This window comes from Heterodontus francisci, chromosome 42, assembly GCF_036365525.1.
Source record: "Heterodontus francisci isolate sHetFra1 chromosome 42, sHetFra1.hap1, whole genome shotgun sequence".
NCBI lineage: Eukaryota > Metazoa > Chordata > Chondrichthyes > Heterodontiformes > Heterodontidae > Heterodontus > Heterodontus francisci.
The window spans coordinates 21700524-21716977 of record NC_090412.1 but is presented as its reverse complement, the minus strand read 5'-3'; the positions used below and the strand labels follow the sequence as shown (position 1 = coordinate 21716977).

The 16454-nt window shown below is 48.7% G+C and overlaps 1 protein-coding gene across 3 annotated transcripts in view; it reads right to left on the bottom strand.

Annotated features, from left to right (window-relative positions):
- hif1an (hypoxia inducible factor 1 subunit alpha inhibitor) overlaps positions 1 to 16454 on the bottom strand; it is a 58755-nt gene that overhangs the window by 41516 nt on the left and 785 nt on the right. The window lies entirely within an intron of this gene.

Below are 16454 nucleotides of genomic sequence, written 5' to 3'. Positions count from 1 at the left end.
GTGTTTACTTTATCAAACCTCTTCATAATTTTAAAGACCCCTATCAGGTCACCCCTCAGCCTTCTCGTTCCAAGAGAAAGGAGCCCCAGCCTGTTCAGTCTTTCCTGATGGTTATAACCTCTCAGTTTTGGCATCGTTCTTGTGAATCTTTTTTGCATCTTCTCCAGTGTCTCTATATCCATTTTATATGGAGAACTGTGCACAGTACTCTAAGCACGTTTTACTCCTCTTCAAATCCGGTTAATATATTGCATTACATTAAAACACTACTTTTAGTACAAATTATAATTATGCGCTCTGCTGTGCTAATATCCTATCTTTGCATTTCCACAAATTGCTGACATTAAAGTGAAGCATGTTGACAGCTGATATCACATCAAAGAGCAGCAAAACGCACACAAGGGAATTTTATTCACAGAGTGGACTGCAACATTGTGTTGGTGCATTGCGATCCATGTCATTGGGAGAATAGCACAGCATCCAAGCCTGATCCTGATCCTGACACAAGCACACTTCGAGTAGGGGAATACTGCACAGATGTCAGGAGGGGGATCGCTAGCTGATTTTCCACATCCCCAAGCACGGAGCAGAGGTCAATTATACATTCCCACTGCCCCCAGCCAGCTCGGAACAGATTGGGTAATACATCTGGGATTTCTGCTCTGCTTAGCTGAACTAGTCCATGTACTAACCAGCTGAAAGACTGAGGGAGATATAATACACCTTTTCTGGGTACTTTTACTTTATTGATGAATCAATGTTTATGGTGCTGCCAGAATTTGTTAGCAGAGGTTTTGATAATGCGAACAGTGAAAGATGTTTTCTGCTGGTTGGAGAGTTGGTAATGAGGGAGTCTAGAAGAATGAGAGGTGATCTTATTGAAACATACAAGATTTGAGGGGGCTTGACAGGATAGATACTGAGAGGATGTTTCCCCACGTGGAGGTATCTAGGACTAGGGGGCACTGATTAAAAATAAGGGGTCTCCCATTTAAGACTGGGATGACGAGGAATTTCTTCTCTGAGGGTTGTTAACCTTTAAAATACCCTAGACAGTATGGAGGCTGGGTCATTGAATATATTCACGGATGAGTTAGGCAGATTTTTGATCGACAAGGGAGTCAAGGGTTACGGGGTGGTGGGGTGGGGGGGTGGGGCAGGTAGGAAAGTGGAGTTAAGGCCACAATCAGATCAGCCATGATTTTATTGAATAGTGGAGAAGGCTTGAGGGGCCGAGTGGCCTCCTCTTGCTCCTATTTCTTCCCATCTTATGAGGGGGTCATCAATCTATTTGCACAAAGTGTTGAAGTGTGAAATGCTTTGCGATGGGGAATGGTTGAGGCAGAGACAGTTGCTTCTGGGATAAGGAAAACAAGACCACAGAGAAAGTGCAAGTAGGACAATGGCATTCGTTTTGGCTAACTCTGGCAAAGAGTCGGCACAGACAGAATGGGCCGAATGGCCTCCTTTTGTGTGGGAGAATTCTATGGCAACAATCAGAATCCTGCAACCCACTGGCATCTGTATGTAGGCACCATGACCAAGACTTTCTGATTGCTGCTGTTGCGACAACTGAGGCAACCCATTTAAAATAACCATCAGTTGTTAAAATAGCACCAACTGGAATTACCAGGCCCCTGCATAACAACTGTTCATTATGAACAGCTGCAGTACTGTTTCCCATGTTGATGGTCTTCTTGGTACCATTTCTAGATAATGAGGGAAACAGGTGTTCCAACAGTGATTTGTGCTACACATTTACTGTTGACTTAAAGCAGGTTCCACTTTGCATCAATGCTAAACCTGTGCAGTTTTAATCAAACGTTAAAGTAAAACCTGACTCCAAAGTAAGTGCTCTAGACACATTCCTGCAGGGAGTGTCAGTCCAGGTCACTTTCGTGACAGGTCAAGACCCGACTCCAGGTTCAAGAAACACTTCAATTTATTGTAGCGCCTTTCACACCCATAGAACTTTCACAAGCAATAAAGTACTTCTGAAATGCAATCACTGTTATTATGGAATAGAACACAGCAGCTAATCTGCACACCTCAATGAGATAAATGACCAGTCAGTTTTGTTGATGTTAGTTCAATGACAAAGGTTGGCCAGAACGCTAGGAAAACTCTCTGCTTTTACTCTGAAAAACAGCAAGGGATCTTGTACATCTGCCTAAACAAGCAGATGGGGCTTCAGTTTAATATCTGACCCAAAAGACAGCACTCCCTCAGTACTGCACCGATTGTCTGCGAGATTATGGGCTCAAACCCCAGAGTGGGATGTCAACTCACAACCTTCGGACTCGAAGACGAGTGTGGTCCAGTGAACTAAGCAAAACCGCCTGGCATCAATGTTCTAGCTATTGCACGGATGCACCCTAATGCCAACAGCAAGGGACAAGGACATTGTTCATTATCAAACAACTTCTCAGGTTCTGATTCGATCAAACCAAAGAGAAGAGCCACATTTACTGACATTCAGTGGAGGAGTGACTAATGTGCATTACCAGAATCTATTACAAGCCATATCACCCAAATTTATTAATTTGATGCCCAGATCCAAGGAATGCTACATGCCAAAAACTGTTGCAATGATCGGTTAAATGACAATGTAATCATGTAAAGTGTTTACATACCTTAAATGTTCACTTAAACTAAAACAGGGGTAGAATGAGGAAGACTAGCCCCCTCTGATGGATTATAAATATTACAGGCCATTGCAAAGGATACACAGCAAACTATAAAGTTTCAGAATCCCTGTAACTAGAGTGCCTGTGTTTTCTACTTCAAGACACATAAGGCGCAGCCTTGGAATAACGAGCGAAGTGTGGCCACAGGGTTAACGTTATTCAGTAATAAACTGTCGGTTGTATCAAATTTGTGCCTTCTGATCTCTTCCTATCTCCACAAGTAGCCAAATCATTAATGAATAGGATCAATTGCTGGCACTTTGCTCTGGAGTCAGCTTTTATGCTAGAGTCTGATTTATTTATAAGTTTAGCATGGAAGCAAAGCTGAAAAGGCTTTACGTTGACAGTAAATCTGGAGTGTAAATGCAGTTGTAAATCATTGCGGCAACACCTGTTTCCCTCTCATGAACGTCAGAAAAGCAAAGGATTATACATTTACATTCGCCACTTAAAAAACAAAAACTTGGCCAAACATCTCCAGAGAGAATATATCCGGACACAAATGCCACAAACACACAACACTGAAACTAATAATTGGATAGCTCTTAATTGCATATTAATCATGCTTAATTGTATGCAGGTGGTGGATATTTATTGGGGTTTCACGAGCACATATGAAGAGACATAGAATGAAACTGTGGTGTGGTTGCATTAGGAGGTGTATGCTCCGTAAATAAATGTAAAATTGAGTAGCGATTGGCTCCAGTACTATTTAACTAGAGTTTTTTGATGAAGTAACAGAGAAGATTGATTAGGCTAAGCAGTTGATGTGGTGTACATGGACTTTTAAAAGGCATTTGATAAAGTGCCACGTAACAGGGGTAGGCGGTGGCGTAGTGGTATTATCACTGGACTAGTAACCCAGAGACCCAAGGTATTTCCCTGGGGACATGGGTTCGAATCTCACCACAACAGAAGGTAGAATTTAAATTCAATTAATCTGGAATTAAAAGCTAATCTAATGATGGCCATGAAACCATTGTCGATGGTTGTAAAAACCCATCTGATTCACTAATGTCCTTTAGGGAAGGAAATCTGCTGTCCTTACCTGGTCTGGCCTACATGTGGTTAACTCTTACATGCCCTCTGAAATGGCCTAGCAAGCCACTCAGTTGTACCTAACCGCAACGAAGTCAATAAAAAGGAATGAAACCGGACCGACCACTCGGCATTGACCTAGGCACCAGAAATGACAACGGCAAACCCAGCCCTGTTGACCCTGCAAAGTCCTCCTGACTAACATCTGGGGGCTTGTGCCAAAGTTGGGAGAGCTGTCCCACAGACTAGTCAAGCAACAGCCTGACATAGTCATACTCATGGAATCATACCAAACAGACAATGTCCCAGACACTGCCATCACCATCCCCGGGAATGTCCTGTCCCACCGGCAGGACAGACCCACCAGAGGTGGCGAGACAGTGGTATACGGGAGGGAGTTGCCCTGGGAGTCCTCAACATCAACTCCGGACCCCATGAAGTCTCATGGCATCAGGTCAAACATTGGCAAGGTAACCTCCTACTAAATACCACCTACCGCCCTCTCTTAGCTGATGACTCAGTACTCCTCCATGTTGAACACCACTTGGAGGAAGCACTGAGGGTGGCAAGGGCACAAAATGTACTCTGGGTGGGGGACTTCAATGTCCATCACCAAGAGTGGCTCGGTAGCACCACTACTGACTGAGCTGGTCGTGTCCTAAAGGACATAGCTGCTAGACTGGGTCTGCGGCAGGTGGTGGGGGAACCAACACGAGGGAAAAACATACTTGACCTCGTCCTCACCAATCTGCCTGCTGCAGATGCTTCTGTCCATGACTGTATTGGTAGGAGTGACCACCGCACAGTCCTTGTGGAGACGAAGTCCCGCCTTCACATCGAGCATACCCTCCGCTGTGTTGTGTGGCATTATCACCGTGCTAAATGGCATAGATTTCGAACAGATCGAACAATGCAAAACTGGGCATCCATGAGGCGCTGTGGGCCATCAGCAGCAGCAGAATTGTATTCAACCACAATCTGTAACCTCATGGCCTGGCATATCCCCCACTCTACCATTACCATCAAGCCAGGAGACCAACCCTGGTTTAATGAAGAGTGCAGGAGGGCATGCCAGGAGCAGCACCAGGCATACTTCAAAATGAGGTGTCAACCTGGTGAAGCTACAACACAGGACTATCTGCGTGCCAAATTGAGTAAGCAGCATGGGATAGACAGAGCTAAGTGATCCCATAACCAACGGATCAGATCTAAGCTCTGCAGTGCTGCCACATCCAGCCGTGAATGGTGGTGGACAATTGAACAACTAACTGGAGGAGGCGGCTCCATAAATATCCCCATCCTCAATGATGTGGGAGCCCAGCACAGCAGTGTGAAAGATAAGGCTGAAGCATTTGCAACAATCTTGAGTCTGTGCTCTACGGGCTGTTCCCAGGGACGCACACCGAGACAAACATCAACTGCTGCTGGAGGACTATCAATTCGGTGAAAGACGCCCTTTGGTCTGCCCGAAACTTGCTGGTCTTCCAGCGCAAAGAGTTGTCCACCACCGAATGTTGCAGACTGGCACATTCCAAGGTCCAGGACTACGTGCTGAGGGACGCACTAAAGCTTGGGGCAGCCGCAGCAAAGGCTCAATGGGGAAAGACCACAGTGTAAGGTTCCCCCACCAAGCTGGACTGAGGGGCTGGATCAATGGGAAACCCCTCGAAATGTATCGTTAATATTCTCAATTGCTGTAAATGTAAAACTGTAATTGACATGACAATTGTGAAACTGAAGGGTTGGGAAGAAACTCATGACAGTATTGAAGGAAACTGATCTCCCTTGCAATGTTTGTATTTTTGGTGCTGTTTGGAAACTGTTTGGCAATGTAATTTTTACAGATTTTTATGAATAAAGTATATTTTGGAAAAAAAAAAAAAAATTTGCAACAATCTTCAGCCAGAAGTGCCGAGTTGATGATCCATCTCGGCCTCCTCCTGAAGTCCCCAGCATCACAGGTGCCAAACCTCAGCCAATTCGATTCACTCCACGTGATATCAAGAAATGACTGAAGGCACTGGATACTGCAAAAGCTATGGGCCCTGACAATATTCCGGCAACAGTACTGAAGACCTGTGCTCCAGAACTCGCCGCGCCCCTAGCCAAGCTGTTCCAGTACAGCTACAACACTGACATCTACCCTGCAATGTGGAAAATTGCCTAGGTATGTCCTGTACCCAAAAAGCAGGACAAGTCCAACCAGGCCAATTACCGCCCCATCAGCCTACTCTCAATCATCAGTAAAGTGATGGAAGGTATCATCAATAGTGCCATCAAGCGGCATTTGCTTAGCAATAACCTGCTCAGTGACGCTCAGTTTGGGTTCCGCCAGGGCCACTCAGCTCCTGACCTCATTACAGCCTTGGTTCAAACATGGACAAAAGAGCTGAATTCAAGAGGTGAGGTGAGAGTGACTGCCCTTGACATCAAGGCAGCATTTGAACGAGCATGACATCAAGGAGCCCTAGCAAAACTGAGGCCAATGGGAATCAGGGGGAAAACCCTCCGCTGGCTTGAGTCATACCTAGCGCAAGGGAAGATGGTTGTGGTTGTTGGAGGTCAATCATCTGAGCTCCAGGACATCACTGCAGGAGTTCCTCAGGGTAGTGCCCTGGGCCCAACCATCTTCAGCTGCTTCATCAATGACCTTCCTTCAATCATAAGGTCAGAAGTGGGGATGTTCGCTGATGATTGCACAATGTTCAGCACCGTGACTCCTCAGATACTGAAGCAGTCCGTGTAGAAATGCAGCAAGACCTGGACAATATCCAGGCTTGGGGTGATAAGTGGCAAGTAACATTCGCACCACACAAGTGCCAGGCAATGACCATCTCCAACAAGAGAGAATATAACCATCTCCCCTTGACATTCAACAGCATTACCATCGCTGAAACCCCACTATCAACATCCTAGGGGCTACCATTGACCAGAAACTGAACTGGAGTAGCCATATAAATACCGTGGCTACAAGAGATGGTCAGAGGCTAGGAATCCTGAGGCGGGTAACTCACCTCCTGACTCCCCAAAGCCTGTCCACCATTTACAAGGCACAAGTCAGGAGTGTGATGGAATACTCTCCACTTGCCTGGATGGGTGCAGCTCCAACAACACTCAAGAAGCTCGACACCATCCAGGACAAAGCAGCCCGCTCGATTGGCACCCCATCTACAAACATTCACTCCTTCCACCACCGACGCACAGTGGCAGCAGTGTGTACCATCTACAAGATGCACTGCAGCGATGCACTGCAGCAATGCACCAAGGTTCCTTAGACAGCACCTTCCAAACTCGCGACCTCTACCAACTAGAAGGACAAGGGCAGCAAGTGCATGGGAACACCACCACCTGCAAGTTCCCCTCCAAGTCACACACCATCCTGACTTGGTACTATATCGCTGTTCCTTCACTGGTGCTGGGTCAAAATCCTGGAACTCCCTTCCTAACAGCACTGTGGGTATACCTACCCCAAATGGACTGCAGCGGTTCAAGAAGGCAGCTCACCACCACCTTCTCAAGGGCAATTAGGGATGGGCAATAAATGCTGGTCTGGCCAGCGTCACCCACATCCCATGTATGAATAAAAAAAAACAGGCATGTCAGCAAAGTTAAAACCCATGAAATAAAAGGGACAGTAGCAGCATGGATACGAAATTGGCTGTGTGACAGGAAACTGAGTAACTGTGAATGGTTGTTTTTTTGGACTGAAGGAAGGTATACAGGGAGGTTCCCAGGGGTCAGTGATGGGACCCCTGCTTTTCTTTATATGTATTAATGACCGAGACTTGGGTATACAGGGCACAAATTTAAAATTTGCAGATGACACAAATCTTGGAAGTACCATGAACTGTGAGGAGGATACTGATAAATTTCAAGAGGACATAGAGAGGCTGGTGGAATGGGCGGGCAAGCGACGGATGAAATTTAATGTAAAAAATGTGAAGTGACTCATTTTGGGAGGAAGAACGAGGAGAGGCAATATTAATTAAAGGGTACAATTCTAAATGGGGTGCAGGAGCAGAGGGACCTGTGGATCAATAAAGCACATGGGATCCTGGGATTTATAAATAGGGACATAGAGAATAAAAGTAAGGAAGTTATGATAAACCAGTTAGGCCTCAACTGGAGCATTGCATCCAGTTCTGGGCACCTCAGTTTAGGAAGGATGTTAAGGCATTAGAGAGGGTGCAGAAAAGATTCAAGAGAATGGTCCCAGGGATGAGGAACTTCAGTTACGTGGATAGGTTGAAGAAGCTGGGTTTGTTCTTCGTGGAGAAGAGAAGATTAAGAGGAGATTTGAGAGAGGCTTTCAAATTCATGAGGGGTCTGGACAGAGTAGCTAGGAAGAAACACTCCCCACTGGCCAAAGGATCCAGAACCAAAGGACATTTATTTGAGGCGACTGGCCAAAGAACCAACAATGAAATGAGGAAAAACCTTTTTACACAGTGAGTGATTAGGATCTGGAATGCACTGCTTGACAGTGTGGTGGAGGCAGATTTAGTTGAAGCCTTCAAAAGAGAATTGGATAAATATCTGAAGCGAAAAATTTGCAGGGCTATGGGGAAAAGGCAGGGGAGTGGGACTAGCTGAGTTGCTATTACAGCGAGCCAGCACCGACATGGGCCAAATGGGCTCCTTTTGTGCTGTAACCATTCTATGATTTATTCTATCATCCTTCAGCAACTGGCTTTCTGGATTAGAACAACCATGGCCATTTTTTCTGGTGCTGAACTGAATTTCAGAACTTGTCATGGTGGGATCGCAACTCTTGACCTTAGGGTTGCTAGTCCCGGTACCATAGCCATTAGTATACCCTATAGATGGTAGCTAACTCTATTTGAACCTATCCCTGGAGGTTTCATCACATGACCGCTCGCTTCCAAACAATCTGCATTCCCATCTCTAATAATTTTATAGATGAAAATGGAAAAAAACACTTTTTAAAAAAAATGGCACTAGGAATTTTCTCCCAGGATGCCTGTAACAATGCAGGATAGTCTTTGTAATCCTGGAGAGTGGGCAACTCTATCAATAAGCCCTTGGCTAAGATCAGCTAATTCGGTGAACAATTCTAGGGCTTTTATTCATAGCAGTTGCGTCTTAGTACGACACCAGGAATTGCATTTACACCAGGCTACTGGGAGCCCTTTGTTTCTAAACTCCAATTGTTTTATTCATTCAATCTCCCTGACCAAACTCAGTGGGGCAGGTGGGCAAATCGCCAGCTCTGGCTCTTGTTAATCCTAGGGCGGCACAGTGGCGCAGTGGTTAGCACTGCAGCCTCACAGCTCCAGGGACCTGGGTTCGATTCTGGGTACTGCCTGTGTGGAGTTTGCAAGTTCTCCCTGTGTTTGCGTAGGTTTTCTCCGGGTGCTCCGGTTTCCTCCCACAAGCCAAGAGACTTGCAGGTTGGTAGGTAAATTGACCATTATAAATTGTCACTAGTATAGGTAGGTGGTAGGGAAATATAGGGACAGGTGGGGATGTTTGGTAGGAATATGGGATTAGTGTAGGATTAGTATAAATGGGTGGTTGATGGTCGGCACAGACTCGGTGGGCCGAAGGGCCTGTTTCAGTGCTGTATCTCTAATCTAATCTAATACGAGAAAAAGAACTTCCATTTATATACAACATTTTATACCGCCTTAGGATGCCCCAAACCTATTCCCAGCCACTTCTGATGATTACAGCACAGGAGGAGGCCATTCAGCTTATCGAGTCCATGCCAGCTCTCTGCAAGAGCAATTTAGCTAGTCCCATTCCCCCCACTCTTTCCTTGTAGCCCTGCAATTTTTCTCTCTTCAGGCGCATATCCAATTCTTTCTGAAAGCCACGACTGAATCTGCCTCCACTACCGTCTCAGGCAGTGCACTGCAGATCATAACCACATGCTGCGTAAAAAAGCTTTTCCTCGTATCACCTTTGGTAACATGTTGCACACAGCAAGCTCCTACAAATAACCATGAGACAAATGACCAGATGATCTGTGTTCGTCGGCTTGGTTGAGGGATAAATATTGGTCAGCACACTGGAAAAGCTCCCCGCTCTTCTCCAAATTGTGCCTTATGATCTTTTACATTCACCTGAGAGTGCAGACTTGGTTTAAAAACCTCAATCAAAAACAGAAACTTCCAACAATGCACCACTAACTCAGTACTGCAATGAAGTGTTAAACCCACTTTATGTAGCCAAGTCTGTGAAGGGGGTTTGAACTCAGGATCTTCTGACCTCGGAGCCAAGAGTATTACCATTGAGTTGAGGCTGAGACAGTATTGCCAACATTCAAGGACAAGGCCACAGATTTGCTGTTTTCATGGAATGCATTCCCAAAATCCCAAAAGATTGGTGAAACTTCTGACACCCCATGTACTAAAAATAGTATTTAACTTAAACCGATGTACCAAATTCTAAACAGATGGAACTGCAGAACACAATTCCAAAAATGTGAGCAAAAATTCCAGAATCTGTTTGCTTAAAAACAGGATTAAATATATTAAGTCATCGTAAATTAGTGGCCCTGCTCTTTATGGGGTCTCAGTTTAACATCTCATTGAGCACCTCTGACATTGCACTACTCTCTGAATACTGCACTGATCTAGATTATTTTCTCGAGTCTCTGGAGCAGCGTTTGATCCCACAACCTACCAGACTCAGAGGCAAACGTACTACTAATGAATGAAGTCAGAGGGAGATGGGGATTTTGCGGAGGGGGAATAGGAAGAGACCCCTCACTGCGGCACTATGCGAAGCAAAATGTTACAACTGGCGTCAGTTGTAGCTCAGTTGGTAGCACTCTAGCTCCAAGCCAGGATGTTATGGGTTCAAGACCCATGACGAAGACCTGAGCACAAAATCTAGGCTGGCACTCCAGCGCGGAGGTACTGCCTTTCCTATGAACGTTAAACCGAGGCCCTGTCTGCTCTCAAGTGAATGTAGAACATTGCATGGTGTTACTTGGAAAAGTGCAGGGAATTTTTTCTATGGTTTCCTGGCCAATATTTACATCCCTCAACCAACATTATTTATGTTAATCACAAGAGATTATCTGGTCATTATCTCATTGTTGTTGGCGGGTGCTTGCTGTGTACAAATTGTCAGCCGCTTTTCCTATATTACAATAATGACTACACTTCAAAAGCATTTGGGGTTGTAAAGTGCTTTGGGACGCCCTAAGGTCATGAAAGGTGCTTTCCTTTAAATGTAGCTCATAGAAATTTACTTGTGAAGCTACAGTGTAAACTGAATGGTGTCAGACCAAGAGGTTTTTTAGTAAACAGAGACAAAGGTGTGGGGATGTTTAGGAGAGCGAGAGATAAACACGGGGCGGCGACTGCTAAAACTGCATAATCCCTTTCTGTTATCAGTTCACAGGAGGTGGAGAACATATCACTTGCTTTGAGATGAGTGGAATTTTCCAGTACTGTTGCCAAAATGGTTAACGTAGGACAGGTTTATCAGCAGTTCAACATAAGCCAAATATTTGATCAATCACTTAATATTTAGCATGAAATGACAGTACGTTAGTGACTAATCAGTTCAAAAGTAAAGAAACTTAAATCCCTTCCGTGTACTCTGTACCCCATAACTAAAGCACTGAGACTGGTTGAGTGACAGAACGTCTATATGTGATGCAGTAAATTCAAGTCCCACACTCACATCCTGCCTGGATATTGACTACGTTCCTCTGGCACACTGCTTGCATTTCATCAAGCTGCCTCATCACCTTCTTAGACTGATGTCAGCTGTAAACAATTCACTAATGTTACAGTGCGTTCTAATCAATTCCCTGCATTACTGTGGCCTGACACATCTCGCGCAGCGAGAGATACATACACGCCCTTATCCTCACTTACAACTTCACTGACATTTCTCCCAGTCTATTAGCCTTTCCACTGTACATTAATGTACGACTTTCTCCAAAGACCTTTTTCTTCCAAGTTCCTATTTGGCCTCTTTGGCCATGAATTTCTTGCTTTCTCTTCCATTACCATTTGCATGGAATGTCTCCACGAATGCTCCAGCTTCTCATACCCCTGGGCATTCTTCATCTGATGGTCTCTAAAGGCTATTCGCATTTGTGAGGAGGCTTCACAGCAGAATTCAATCTTGCCCTAGCCACGCACGCCCTCACACACACCTTGTAGCAGGGGGCCGTTGGATGGCAATCCAGAGTGGAAACCTGAGCTGCAAGGTTAATGTTGATAATTATTCTACCATGGCTGAGAACAACTAACTCAACACAACCTACATACTGAAGCAGGGGCTTGGCTCAGTGCCATACAAGAGACTATTATTACAGCTGAGCAACCAGGGAAAGTCATTGTCCCCCTTTTTACTAAAGACTCTTTGTAATGGGTAATTTATTCTCTCCCCATCTCATCATACTATGATGCCTAAGTTGCTAGAAGATAGTCTGTGTATGGATACTACCATGTTCTTGACACCCAAGTGTATGCTTGTGTGCAGACTGTATTATACAGAGGATAACCTGGCATATAAAACCCGACCTCTAACACCTTGCTGTATGGTAATAATTCTTCCTCTGGCGTACATAATCTGACCATTCCTCTTCATTCTCTTCAGCTGCTTGTCTGTTGCATGCTATTTCCCAATAACATTGCCCTTTGCTGTGCAATACATCATTTGCTTGCTCTGCCCCCATTCCATCATTTCAGCACGTCTGAGCTACCATTCTAACAAAGTATTGCGGGAGCACTGCACTGTAGAAGGTGTCCCTGTTTGGATGAAACATTAATGCAAGGCCCCAGGTGACTCTTCTGGTGGTTGAGGTGAACACTGATGATTCAAGGGAACCATTTGAAGATGATCAGTAAGGATTGTCAGTGTTGTGGCCAGCATTTCTCCCTCTATTATCACCAAAAACAGATTGACTGGCAATTCGGCTCATTGCTCTGTGTGTGATCCTGCGGTGTGCAAAATGGCTGCCACATTTGCCTTGTTAACACATTGTTTTTCAAAGTCATTGTAAGTGAAGTACTTGAAACCATTTCAGATTGGTTTGTGATAAATGGAATTATCTTTTTGAAGGAAAGATTTGCATTTTTATAGCATCTTTCATAATATCAGGAAGCCCCAAAGAGTCAATGAAATACTTCTCCCAGTGTAGTCACTGTTGTAATGTAGAAAACATGGTCGACAATTTTCACACAACAAGCACCCAGAGACAGTGCCACATTTCCCCCTCTGGGACAGACAGTGCTGTACTTACGCAAGTAACATTCATGTCACATAAGTGCCAGGCAATAACCATCCCCAACGAGAGAATCTAACCATCTCCCCTTGACATTCAATGGCATTATGATCGCTGACTCCCCCATCAATATCCTAGGGGTTACCATTGACCAAAACTGAATTGGGCCAGCCACATAAATACTGTGGCTGCAAAAAGCAGGTCAAAGGATGGGAATTCTGCAGCGAATAACTCCTGACTCCCCGATGCCTGTCCACCAAGGCACAAGTCAGGAGTGTGATGGAATACTCCCCACTTGTCTGGATAAATGTAACCCAAAAACACTCAAGAAGCTCAACGCCATCCAGGACAAAGCAGTCCACTTCATTGGCACCCCATCCACCACCTTCAACATTCACTCCCCCACCACCAACACAGTTGCAGCAGTGAGTAGTATCTACAAGATGCACTGCAGCAACTCACAAAGGCTCCTTCAACAGCACCTTCCAAACCCACGACCTTTACCACCTAGAAGGACAAGGGCAGCAAATGCATGGGAACACCACCACCTGCAGGTTCCCCTCCAAGTGACACACCATCCTGACTTGGAACTATATCGCTGTTCCTTCACTGTTGCTGCGTCAAAATCCTGGAACTCACTCCCCAACAGCACAGTGGTGTACTTACACCACATGGACTGCAGCAGTTCAAGGCGGCGGCTCACCACCACCTTCTCAAGGGCAATTAGGGATGGGCAATAAATGATGGCCTAGCCAGCAACGTGCACATCCCATGAAAGAATTAAAAAAAATTCCACCAATGGGACAGTCTGTGCTGTGCCTCCCCCACCTCCAGGGCAGACTGTGCGCTGTGCCTCCCCCACCTCCAGGGCAGACTGTGCGCTGTGCCTCCCCCACCTCCAGGGCAGACTGTGCGCTGTGCCTCCCCCACCTCCAGGGCAGACTGTGCGCTGTGCCTCCCCCACCTCCAGGGCAGACTGTGCGCTGTGCCTCCCCCACCTCCAGGGCAGACTGTGCGCTGTGCCTCCCCCACCTCCAGGGCAGACTGTGCGCTGTGCCTCCCCCACCTCCAGGGCAGACTGTGCGCTGTGCCTCCCCCACCTCCAGGGCAGACTGTGCGCCGTGCTACGCTCTCCGGGGCAGGCTGTGCCGCCCCGTCTGGGACGGGCCGCGTTTCCCTCTCCCCGGGACGGGCCGCGTTTCCCTCTCCCCGGGACGGGCCGCGTTTCCCTCTCCCCGGGACGGGCCGCGTTTCCCTCTCCCCGGGACGGGCCGCGTTTCCCTCTCCCCCGGACGGGCCGCGTTTCCCTCTCCCCCGGACGGGCCGCGTTTCCCTCTCCCCCGGACGGGCCGCGTTTCCCTCTCCCCCGGACGGGCCGCGTTTCCCTCTCCCCCGGACGGACCGCGTTTCCCTCTCCCCCGGACGGACCGCGTTTCCCTCTCCCCCGGACGGACCGCGTTTCCCTCTCCCCCGGACGGACCGCGTTTCCCTCTCCCCCGGACGGACCGCGTTTCCCTCTCCCCCGGACGGACCGCGTTTCCCTCTCCCCCGGACGGACCGCGTTTCCCTCTCCCCCGGACGGACCGCGTTTCCCTCTCCCCCGGACGGACCGCGTTTCCCTCTCCCCCGGACGGACCGCGTTTCCCTCTCCCCCGGACGGACCGCGTTTCCCTCTCCCCCGGACGGACCGCGTTTCCCTCTCCCCCGGACGGACCGCGTTTCCCTCTCCCCCGGACGGACCGCGTTTCCCTCTCCCCCGGACGGACCGCGTTTCCCTCTCCCCCGGACGGACCGCGTTTCCCTCTCCCCCGGACGGACCGCGTTTCCCTCTCCCCCGGACGGACCGCGTTTCCCTCTCCCCCGGACGGACCGCGTTTCCCTCTCCCCCGGACGGACCGCGTTTCCCTCTCCCCCGGACGGACCGCGTTTCCCTCTCCGGGACAGACCGCGTTTCCCTCTCCCCCGGACAGACCGTGTTTCCCTCTCCCCCGGACAGACCGTGTTTCCCTCTCCCCCGGACAGACCGTGTTTCCCTCTCCCCGGGACAGACCGTGTTTCCCTCTCCCCGGGACAGACCGTGTTTCCCTCTCCCCGGGACAGACTGTGTTTCCCTCTCCCCGGGACAGACTGTGTTTCCCTCTCCCCGGGACAGACTGTGTTTCCCTCTCCCCGGGACAGACTGTGTTTCCCTCTCCCCGGGACAGACTGTGTTTCCCTCTCCCCGGGACAGACTGTGTTTCCCTCTCCCCGGGACAGACTGTGTTTCCCTCTCCCCGGGACAGACTGTGTTTCCCTCTCCCCGGGACAGACTGTGTTTCCCTCTCCCCGGGACAGACTGTGTTTCCCTCTCCCCGGGACAGACTGTGTTTCCCTCTCCCCGGGACAGACTGTGTTTCCCTCTCCCCGGGACAGACTGTGTTTCCCTCTCCCCCGGACAGACTGTGTTTCCCTCTCCCCCGGGACAGACTGTGTTTCCCTCTCCCCCGGGACAGACTGTGTTTCCCTCTCCCCCGGGACAGACTGTGTTTCCCTCTCCCCGGGACAGACTGTGTTTCCCTCTCCCCCGGACAGACTGTGTTTCCCTCTCCCCGGGACAGACTGTGTTTCCCTCTCCCCGGGACAGACTGTGTTTCCCTCTCCCCGGGACAGACTGTGTTTCCCTCTCCCCGGGACAGACTGTGTTTCCCTCTCCCCGGGACAGACTGTGTTTCCCTCTCCCCGGGACAGACTGTGTTTCCCTCTCCCCCGGACAGACTGTGTTTCCCTCTCCCCCGGACAGACTGTGTTTCCCTCTCCCCGGGACAGACTGTGTTTCCCTCTCCCCGGGACAGACTGTGTTTCCCTCTCCCCGGGACAGACTGTGTTTCCCTCTCCCCGGGACAGACTGTGTTTCCCTCTCCCCCGGACAGACTGTGTTTCCCTCTCCCCCGGACAGACTGTGTTTCCCTCTCCCCCGGACAGACTGTGTTTCCCTCTCCCCGGGACAGACTGTGTTTCCCTCTCCCCGGGACAGACTGTGTTTCCCTCTCCGGGACAGACTGTGTTTCCCTCTCCGGGACAGACTGTGTTTCCCTCTCCCCCGGACAGACTGTGTTTCCCTCTCCCCGGGACAGACTGTGTTTCCCTCTCCCCGGGACAGACTGTGTTTCCCTCTCCCCCGGACAGACTGTGTTTCCCTCTCCCCCGGACAGACTGTGTTTCCCTCTCCCCGGGACAGACTGTGTTTCCCTCTCCCCGGGACAGACTGTGTTTCCCTCTCCCCGGGACAGACTGTGTTTCCCTCTCCCCCGGGACAGACTGTGTTTCCCTCTCCCCGGGACAGACTGTGTTTCCCTCTCCCCCGGACAGACTGTGTTTCCCTCTCCCCGGGACAGACTGTGTTTCCCTCTCCCCGGGACAGACTGTGTTTCCCTCTCCCCCGGACAGACTGTGTTTCCCTCTCCCCCGGGACAGACTGTGTTTCCCTCTCCCCGGGACAGACTGTGTTTCCCTCTCCCCGGGACAGACTGTGTTTC